The sequence below is a fragment of the Lathamus discolor genome, chromosome 4 (assembly GCF_037157495.1).
Source record: "Lathamus discolor isolate bLatDis1 chromosome 4, bLatDis1.hap1, whole genome shotgun sequence".
Taxonomy (NCBI): Eukaryota; Metazoa; Chordata; class Aves; order Psittaciformes; family Psittacidae; genus Lathamus; species Lathamus discolor.
In genome coordinates, this window is record NC_088887.1 from 91,684,396 (window position 1) to 91,695,005 (window position 10,610).

Genomic DNA, 10,610 nt, shown 5'->3' on the forward strand with positions numbered 1-10,610 from the left:
GTAAGATATTGGCCCTTAAACGTGCTACTTACAGGATAGAGAGAATTGTCTATTCTGAGGCTTAGTATTATTTGGATACATAGGAATTATTTGGATACATAGGAAGGGAAACAGATGAAACATGATTTTGATATGTGTGTCTGAAAATAATACACTTCAAAAATACACTGAAAACTAAATATAAAATTTTGATGCTAAAAGCCCCAACTATCACTGACTACCAAGATTTTCACTATATTGATTCATTACTGTGGTTCTGTCTGGGAGTAGAGCACTAGCTGGGATAGAAGTAATTTGGAAACAATCCTAAAGAATTTACTCTAACATCCATTTAATTAATACAGCTTTTAATAAGATAGAGTAAAAGAAGTAGCAGACATTAAATGGGTAGTTTTGCAAACTGATGCATGCTTAATTAGGTTTATTTTAGAAAATCCAATCGCTAGTTTTCCAAAATCCACAAAGCTGTAGTGTCACCATTCATTAAAAAGTGTCAGGTTCCCTCTGCTTGTATCGTAAACCTAAAATTATACATTTGTGATATCTGAAAGATATCTTTCTTCATTATATTTCAGTGAAAGAACCAGAAATGTTCAGTTTTGAATGGTGGTTTGTTTAAGTTTTTTAAACGTTTTTATTGCCTGTGGTTATTAACCCTCAGCAATAACAAATTCAGGATTGCAAAAGCCTTCTACTGCTTGTAGTTTAGTCTCTTACCAGGCTCAAATGTTACATTGTTGGAAGGAGAATTTAATCTTTCGCTGCAGCAATTATGCCCATATTTTACTTGGTCAAGAATATGGGAATCCCATACCTTTGTTGGAATTCTGCTTGCAATTTGTAAGCCTGATATTTGTGATCACAGTTCAGAGCAGACGATGAATAAATATGAAGTGGATAGGATGGAAAAAAACGGGTAGAGAATTTAGCAGTTTCTTTTATTGGGTACCTTATTTGCAACTGTAGAATTTGTACCATGCTCTTGAACCATATTAAGATGTGAGGAGCTCATGATTACCAGATCTGTGTGGGAAAGAGCTGGTATTATATTTGAATACTCTCTGCAGGTTGGGTTTTTCTAAACTCAGTGACATTAGTTTAAATCTTTTCATATAGTTACTTTAGCTTGAAAATCTTTTTCTACTTAGTAAAATATTGTGTTTTAAAGTGCTGCTGGATCTGCACAGGAGTTTTATCTGCAGTAAATCATCATGAAAGATCACAATATTGAGTCTCAGAGGTTTTAGATATATTAACATTCCAATAGGATGCTAAAGATTTTGTTTTTTTTTTTTTAATAGCAAGAACTTGATGTAACCTGACCTTATAATAAGAAAACAGGATTTTTCTGTTCAAGATATCAAAATGCAGGATCAGTTCAGATGTGGGTAGAAAGACATCATAGTATTTTAAACACCTCTTACAGTAATGCATTTGCAGTGCTCGTAAGGAAGAGGTATTTAAGTTTTTCTATTAGGAAATCAAAATTAAGTACTCTTATTGTTGTCTCCTCTTAATATCTTTCACATGTGCACATATCTCTCCAATGTATCAGATCTTCTTTTGGAATTATTGCAGAGGAAAGAACATTTTATGGAAGAATCCCTGAATGTTCAGTTCAGTTAATTTAAGGAAAGAGATGAACAGATATTTCAGCTGATCACAAAACGAGGCCAGAAACCTTAAGACAGTTGCTTAAGAATTGCTGAAGACTACATTGCTATTCTACACTTTTAAAAAATAAAAATCCAGTGTGTTGCTCTAGTACGATCAATCCTCTTGTCCAGTATGAGATTTGAATATTGTCTGGATATCATCAAATTTAGATTTATTATTCAGATGCATATTTTGATAATTATAAAAAAAGAACCTTAATAAACAAACAACAATGGATTATAGACAGACTACAAGCACAGGAGGTGGGATAACTGAAAGAGAAATAGTGGTTCTTAAATTACAGTCTACCTAAAGAACAATCTTCATACAAAAAAAAGTGACTGAGACACTAGAAGGCTAATGCTATGTCAGACACTAAAAAAAAATATTATAAGACAGTATTGATAAAAATTAAAAACTTTGCTTTAAATTTTCTTCTAGCTGAAAAGCACTACAAAGTCTTTAGGAAGCCAAAGACCTTCATGTACTACTTTAATTTGTTTATTTTCTTTTTCCTTCTTCTGTCACAAGGGCTGACTCTCAGGGTCGTGGCAAACTGATTTTGTGTTGTACACTTAAAAGGAGATCTCAGCAGTTTTGTTTTACTCTTACTTGTTCTGAAATATTTCCATTTTTATAATTGACTTAATTTTTTTTCCTTTTGTTGTGAGATGCTTTAGGAATAAATGACATAATTTCCAGAGAGTGCAAGTATACGCCTGAACATAATAGCTGTGAGATTTTGGTGTTGAACACCAAATTTAAAACAAACCAGACCAAGCCCCAGTGCATTAGGAAAGAATTGCAGTGAGTATTGTGTGGGCTTTTGTTAACTGTAATATATCTGTTGCTTTAAAGGGCATAACCCTTGATATAGGAGGTGGTGGTTGGAGGGCAGAGAGCTAATCGTGGGATTAATGTAGATTTCATTTGTAATCCCTCCTGTGTTTATATGCTTTTATCCACTGTTAGTATGAAAACAGGAAAAATCCCCTTTTAATTCTTGTTATTAATGAAGATTTGTCCAAAGGCTTTATTGTGCCTTCAGTGGAAGCCTTGTGCTTGGGAAATGCATAAGCTTACCATTGCAGCTGGAAGACTTAGAAGTATTATTCCTCAGCAACTTGCAGTACCATCTCAAGTTCAAGATACCCATGGTGGGAACTCATCCAGTGATATATCACATCACATTGCATTCTGTCCCGATACAGGTAAGACCATTGCTGAATACATGGATGTGGAGAGCAGTACTTGCCAACAGTCCCCTTCTGCCATCCACCCTGGCTCCTGACCATTGTCACAGAGTTACGCTGAGCATCAAGTTACTCTGAAGAATGTAAATCCTGAGCAGGCATACATAGTCTCACTACTATTTGAACAAGACCCCTAGAATTAACCCCCGCTTCCTTTTTTCTTTTCTTTTCTCATTTCGGGTTTTTGTTCATAGTTAACATGGTAATGCCTGAACTCAGAAGAAAGGATGATAACTGTTTTGAATTATGTGAGGAAAAGACAAATATTACATATAGTAATTTCACAAGTTGACCATCCCAGCTATGTACCTTCTTGTTCAGAACCAAACTGCTGAAGTATCTTTTTTTCAAATGTTAAAGAATCTGCACCCCTCCCTCATCTGAGTATTGTACAAAGTCCTTTGCTATACTTGCAGGTTGGAAGCACCTAGTTCAAGGGCTTAAACACACCTCTACCTTTGGAACTTCTTAGAAGGTACTACTGAGAATTTTTTTAACACTGCAGTGTTGGAACATACTCTCTTTGTTGAGTATACAGGTCTCAAGTCTGAAGGTCTGATCTGAGATGACCAAATGTTAGTGTTGTGTAAAAATATAGATAATATAAACAGAACAGCCTTTGCTTTTTGCTCTTTACTGACAGCCTCAGTCCAGGATTGTTTGTCTGAAACTTCTGTCTCTAAATCTTAACCAGTTCATCTTGAAGGAACTCTTGTACTCACATGCTTTATTATCTTTTTTTTTCTGTTGGTGTTCTATCAGATAATATGCTGCTGGGAGCTTGTGCCCAACCAATGTACAACACTAACAAATAGGATATCTGCCTCTCCCTGTTTTTTGAGTCAGCACTGTGGAGTGTGCAGGCTGAACTACAAAAGGAGTGTGGAAGAAAAAAACCTAATCAAATATTCAGAAGATTATAACAAGAATGACTCAAATTATGAGGAATCTTGCAAAGGTTTTGTTGATGAAATTACTTTCTTCACTGCATGAAAATTAAAGAATCCCTGGACCCAAACCCCTTAAATACCCCAAACAAGGCTCTTGCCTCCACAGGAAGACAATTATCTCCACGGCAACCAAAACAAATAGTGAATATTGCCTTAGCAGCCACAAAGAACAAAAGGTGCATCTAAAATTAATTTATGTCTTGGGATTAGACACTTGAGATGAGAGAACTGGTCCATGAAGTACCCCAGAGGAGTTAGTAAGAGGAAATCAAAGTCAGTCCCATGTTGAGTTATTGAGGAAGCTGTCCTTAGAGTGCATAAATTTGCTTTTCCCCTTTTTTGAAATACGAATATTGTCAACATGTCCATATTTACATGGATATTCCCTTAACTCTCTGCTATAAATCGAATTCTTGTCAAAGAATGTTTGGCAATAAGTGCCTGAAAAGGCAGTCACCTTGTAATCTCCCTCATCGTGCAGAATGATCTGTTCTTTATTGTGTTAATTAAATTGGGACAGCTTAATTTCTTCGTATTTCCTTCCCTGCCTAAAAAAATCCCCAGAATTTGTTTCATAAATATTCCAGTAGAATGAAGACAAAAGGACTAACATGCAGACCTGGAACTTTTGAAGTATTCCATCACATTTATAAAATGAGAAGATAAGCTTATGATATAGTAACTTGAAAAATAAAACAGAATAGGGAAAAGGCCAGCAAAATCATATGATTTCCATGGAACACTGCAGATAATCTAGCTATTTGTGCCTGTGCAGCCAATGCCTATATCATATTTCTCCAACTGATCCTCCTTTTCAGTACAGTTTCTTACTACTGTATGATACACTGCTCTTACTGTAAAAGTAGTTGCATTGTGTATGTCTGACTGTATAAGTGAGCTTTGCTTCATGCTACAGGACCTATGGAATATTTCTATCAGGAATGCCCTAAATCATGACATTTAGAAAGATATAGCTAAGACGGGATCATTTTTTGTATATATTCTGTTTTTTATACTAGTCCCTAAGCAACTCTGCTGGCCACTGTTAGAGAGATTACTGGGTAATGTGAGCCTTTGGTGAGTTAGGGCATTTCCTATTTTCTTACAGTAAGCATAAACAATGCCCAGAGTTTCAAAACACTTCAGACCTGGCAGCTCCTGATAAAACAAATAAATAATTTGGTTGCCGTGAACCAAAATTTGCAAAAAGTTTTTTCTCTGGTAAACCTGCTGTACATTGAACCTTTTAAAAGTTTTGCCTTTTGCTTGAATAATATATAGACTTTGTTTCTTTATTTAGTTTTTTCATAAAAGTACATTCTTTTTCTTCTCCCTACCACCTTGAAAATGTGCTATTGTGATATTTGTATCCCCCCCAAAAAAAGATTTTGAGCTATTAGTAAGAAAGCAGAGTCTGAAAAATTACAGTGTAGAATTGCTGTTATTAAAATTCAATAATACTTTCTATGCATTTCAGCTTTTGCTATGAGTTATCATTTTTCTACAGTATAATACAAAGAAAAAAGCTAGTAAAGAATTTTGATCCATCTGCTTTCCACAGCTGATGTCATTTTCTGAAATATAACAAAATAAGAAAGTTAAAGAGGATTTCTTGCCATTTGAATATTACTACCTATTGTTAAATGATGAAAGGACATTACATGCAGCTTTAAGATGTCATCAAAGACAAGATGGTGTGCTCAGTAGGTATTTTTCCTTCTGTTCAGTTATTAAAAATAGAAAAGAGAACTACCTATTAGAAATATTTTGAAATGGTAGTCTATGGGCTGAAGTTGACTGCAGAGTGCAGTCACTAAAAATAACTCAGCACCCCTTTTCCTGTTACCTGTAGAGACTCATTTGCTATCCTGAATAGCTCAGTTATTAACTGAAACCAGATATGTTGAATCTGAGCCATGGCTGCTGGAGCTTTTGTTTTCATTCACTAAACTCATTAAAGAAAATACTAAAGTTTAAAATAAAGTCCTGCTGTCACTTTTTCTATTGCTTTTATGAAAAAGGGCCTCAGTGATTATAATTGTAATGCAAAAAGTGCTCATGAGATAATCTCTCAAGTTATTTAAAGATTAAACATCTAGGCTATATTTGTCAGAATATTTATCAGAATTGAGGAAGTAGAGCAGGCTGGTGCATAATGTCCCACATCTTTGCTGGTATACTATTGTGGCCCAAAACCATGTGGCCATGTGTAATCCCTAGTACATTGCAGTTCTTGAACTGCGCCCAAATGTTATTTTGAAAAGCGAAAATTATCATTGCCCAGAATCATGCCAGGCAAAGTCTGAGTAGGTTGACAACACCTGTTGTCTGGCTCCAATGCCCAGAAGGGATCATGTGCATTACTTAATTTATTAACATATACTTATCCCCAACTTAGGAGAGGAAGAATCCTGTCCCTGTGTGGAAATTCCTGTCTTTTTCCACTCATTAATGAAGGAGTATAAATAAAAAATTAGGATCACTTGCTTATATTTTAGAGAGCTAAATCCAGAGGATCTGAATATAATTCCTGCAGACATACATTGTGTTTAGAATTTTTTTTCAGATATTATTTTATACTTCCTTATCACAAAAGATCCATACAGGACTCAAAAAAAAAGGAGAACAAGACTCTTTTAGATAAAGTGATGTGAAAGCTGATTCCTGTATACTTTGTCTTGGACCAACAAGAAAACCTGGAAAAACAATCACAGAATATGTAGTAAGGCAAAAAACAAATGAAGGAAAACTCTTGTCTTATAACTTTACTTATTGAATAAGGAGCATGCAAAAAAAAAAAAAATTGAATATTATGGTTTACATTAGTAACTGTACTGTAAATCTGATTCTAGTGTTTTAAAGAGGATGCCTGCATAAATAGTCAAACCTTGAACAATATTCTGTTATAGAACCCTAAGTCTTTTAATTAAAAATCACTGTTAAGAAATCTGCTCAAATCACCCTCTACATGATTAATATAACTAGCCATTTTAGTAAAATAACAGCACTGTTGTTCACTCTGATCTACTAAGCATTGGAAAACACCTAAATGAGAAATATAAAACTGTGAGTGGGGAAGTAAGGAAGAACTCAGAACTTGGGCCCACGTCTTTATGCTAAGAAGGGGTTAAAATGTGGAAGATATAACAAGACATAATAAACAAACCAGAAAAATTAGGGAACTTGGACAGAATTAATGTATCTTATAAAAAGATAAATGAACAAGTGGAATAAATTATCAGTAAAGGCAATTGAAACAATGATTATAAATAAAATATGAAATATAAAGTATAAATGAGGTTGGAAGACAGATTTATTTCCTGAGAAAGACAAAAGTGAATGATCACATAGGGAAAAGTGGGAAGGTGAGACTAATATACAAAAAATGGAAGGTTGAAATTTCACTCAAAAAAGTTATTTTTTGTACCTCATTGAAGTAATCATTAAAGATAATTTATTATACATAATTAATAGAAAGTAGTCAAGATGAACTTTTTTTATGCTTGTAATTTTGGAAGACCCCTTGATAAAATGGAAAATGGTCAAGGAAAGCAGCAGCACAAATAATGAACATTATGCATAACCACCCGGTACTTCACCCAGAGAAGTTACAATGTAAATATTTAAAGAGAAAAGATGAACATGAGGACTCCCAACATAAAATAAAATAGGAATAATAAATACCCTGCAAGTTTGAAAGGTCAGAAGTCTCTCAGACACAGATTAAATTTTCATGGTGTTTTTGCTAGAAATATGACTGTGTTCCCCTAACAGAAACATGACCTCAATTAATTTGTGTTCTAAATAGAAGAAAAGCAATACAGAACAGGCATTTTATTGTTGTAAAACAAGAATAAGTATGCTAAAAGTCTTCCATATACAATAGTCAATTCATATAACTTACTGATAGTTTTCCTCAAGTCAATAGCACATTCAATAGCAGAATCTTTAAGAGAAACTGATTTTCTGTGAGTCATTTCTGCAAATGTCCATTAGACAACTATATTCATGGTGTTTTTAAAAATTACTTTTGTAGTTAAAGAGAACAACAACACTAGGTAAGGATATGCATTATCATTTCAAAAAGGAGATAACAGGGACGTAACCCTGAAGTAACCAGACTTTAGTGGGACTGTGGTGTGTGTAAAGATACATCACTTCTGAACCCTGATAGCGTTAGTGCCTTGGGCAATATGCTACAGAAGACAAAGAATTTCACTTTTGCAGTCAGTGCCACAATACTAAGACATGAAAAAATACTAACCTCAGCCAAATCTTTTAAAGCTGATGTTCTTTAGCTCAGTGTTTTGACAATGGCTTTCTCAAGGGCATATCCCTTTTAATGTTAATTTATTTGCAGTCTTTTATCTCCATAGGAAGAATCAATGCCATTTAATACTCAAACCTCCTGGAGGGGAAACATCAGAGGCTGGGTTAGGTAAAGTACAGAATGGGCTTTCAATCAGCATAGCATGAAAGTGTACAAAGACCCTGAATTAATTTCTGCCTCCCCACAACTGAAAGCTTACAGCCTGAAGATTACTATTCTCTGGCCACCTTTTCCTCCAAAGAAATGTGTAACAGCCCAGTGGTTTCCTGGCTCCTCCGTAGTCCTGCATTTACAATCCTCGCCACGTTCTGAGTGGGAGGAGCAGCTGAAAGGCACCTGTCCTTTAAATGTGAGTGACCCAGTAGAGATCACTGAGCTAAGCCACCAAGGAGGGACCCCAGCTGAGTCTCCTTTACCTTAGCTATAACATACTTCTAGCCCTGTGGTTTAAATGGGAGCCTATCACATGCAGCAGGGACCACAGCAGTGAAGGGTGGACTGAAGCTTCCAGAGACACTCCAGAACTGGAATCTGGTCAGGTAGTGTTTTGGCATAGGTGTTCCTTATCACTTATGTATAAAGCTTCAGATCATCTGAAGCAAGATAAATGGAAATATTTCCGAAGGTTAGATTTAGCTGAGTGAGACTATTTCACCAACTTTACAGAGGGTGGAGTGGAGCAGTTTTGATGGGGCTGATTATAAGCATCTAAAATTAGGTTTTTGCTCTGAACCAACTATGGGAGAAAAGTCTTCTTTTAATGACAAAACCTACTCTAGCTACTCCTGATAATGCTAAAGACAGACTTTGTGAATACTTCACACAGCCTTCTCTTTAAAAATCATAATTTGAATGCCTGGGCTGTAGATCTGGGGTTTATTTACTCTGTGTTGGCATATTATCTATTGCAGGAAAGTGCTCATTGTGCCATTGAAGGCTTTAGAAATAATTTGCAATTTTAAACACTTGAAATACTTGATCTATAATGGCTATTCAGGCCAGATATTTCATAAACTTGAAATAAAAATAGGCAGAACATACTTACATCAAGAAGGATCTTGAAACGAGCAAGACTAGAAAGATACAAATATACAGCCATTACACGGGGCACTGTAATATCTCTGTGGAACACATGGAGTGTCCACTTTAGTAGGACACTGTATTAGAATATTCCTGTCATAAAAAGGTAAAATCGGTTAGAAAGAAAGTTAAATTGGCTATCATTTAAGTTACATTAAAATGGGTGCAGACCATGGTGAGGCAGGCTGTCCCCCTGCAGCCCATGGAGATCCATGGTGGAGCAGATATCCACTTGTAGCTCATGGAGGATCCCTCACCAGGGCATGTGGGGGATGCCCAGAAGAGGCTGTGACCCCATGAGAAGCCTGCACTGGAGCAGGCTCCTGGCCCAACCTGTACCGCACAGCGAGAGGACCCCATGCTGGAGCAGGTTTGTGGGCAGGACTTGTGATGCTGCAGGAGACCTACACTGGAGCAGTCTTGAAGAAGGTGTAACCTATGAAAGGAACCTGATGCTGGAGCAGGGGAAGAGTGTGAGGAGTCCTCTTTGTGAGGAGGAAGGAGCAGCGGAGACAGTGAGTGATGAACTGACCCTATACCCTGTACCTTTGAGCTGCTGGGGAGGGGGCAGGCATGAAAGGTAGAGAAAATGAGGAGTAAAGTTAAGCACAGGTAGAAGGGACACGTGGAGGCAAAGTGTTTTTAAGATTTGGTTTTATTTCTCTTTATCCCACCCTGATTTGATTGGTAATAAATTAAACTGATTTCCCCAAGTCAAGTCTGTTTTGCTCGTGGCAGTAATTGGTGAATGATCTCTCCCTGTCCTTACCTTTGACCAATAAGCCTTCTGTTGTATTTTCTCTACCTGTCCAGCTGAGGAAAGCAGTGATAAAACAACTTTGGTGGTCACCTGGTGTCCAGCCAGGATCAACCCACCACAAAGTTTCATAGAATAGTTTGGGTTGGAAGGGACTTTTTAAGGTCATGTTGTCCAGCTGCCCTGCAATGAGCAGGGACATCTTCAACTAGACCAGATTATTCAGAGCCCCATTCAACCTGACCTTGAATGCTTCCAGGGATGGGCCATCTACTGGGCAACCAGTTCCAATGTTTCACCACCCTCACTGCAGAAAACATTCTTCCTTGCATCTTGTCCATGGAACAGTTCGTCCTAAGTGAGATTATGCAGCATGTATGGGAAAATGGGGGGATCAAGCTCAGTCAGCATTGGTTCATGAAGGGCAGGTCCTCATTGACCAACCTGATCTCCTTCTACAATAAGGAGACTTGCCTGGTTGGTGAGATAAAGGCTGTGGACATTGTCTATTTAGACTTAAGTAAAGCATTTTTACACTGCCTGCCACATCATCCTCCTGATAATGGTCTTTATCACTGTTTTCT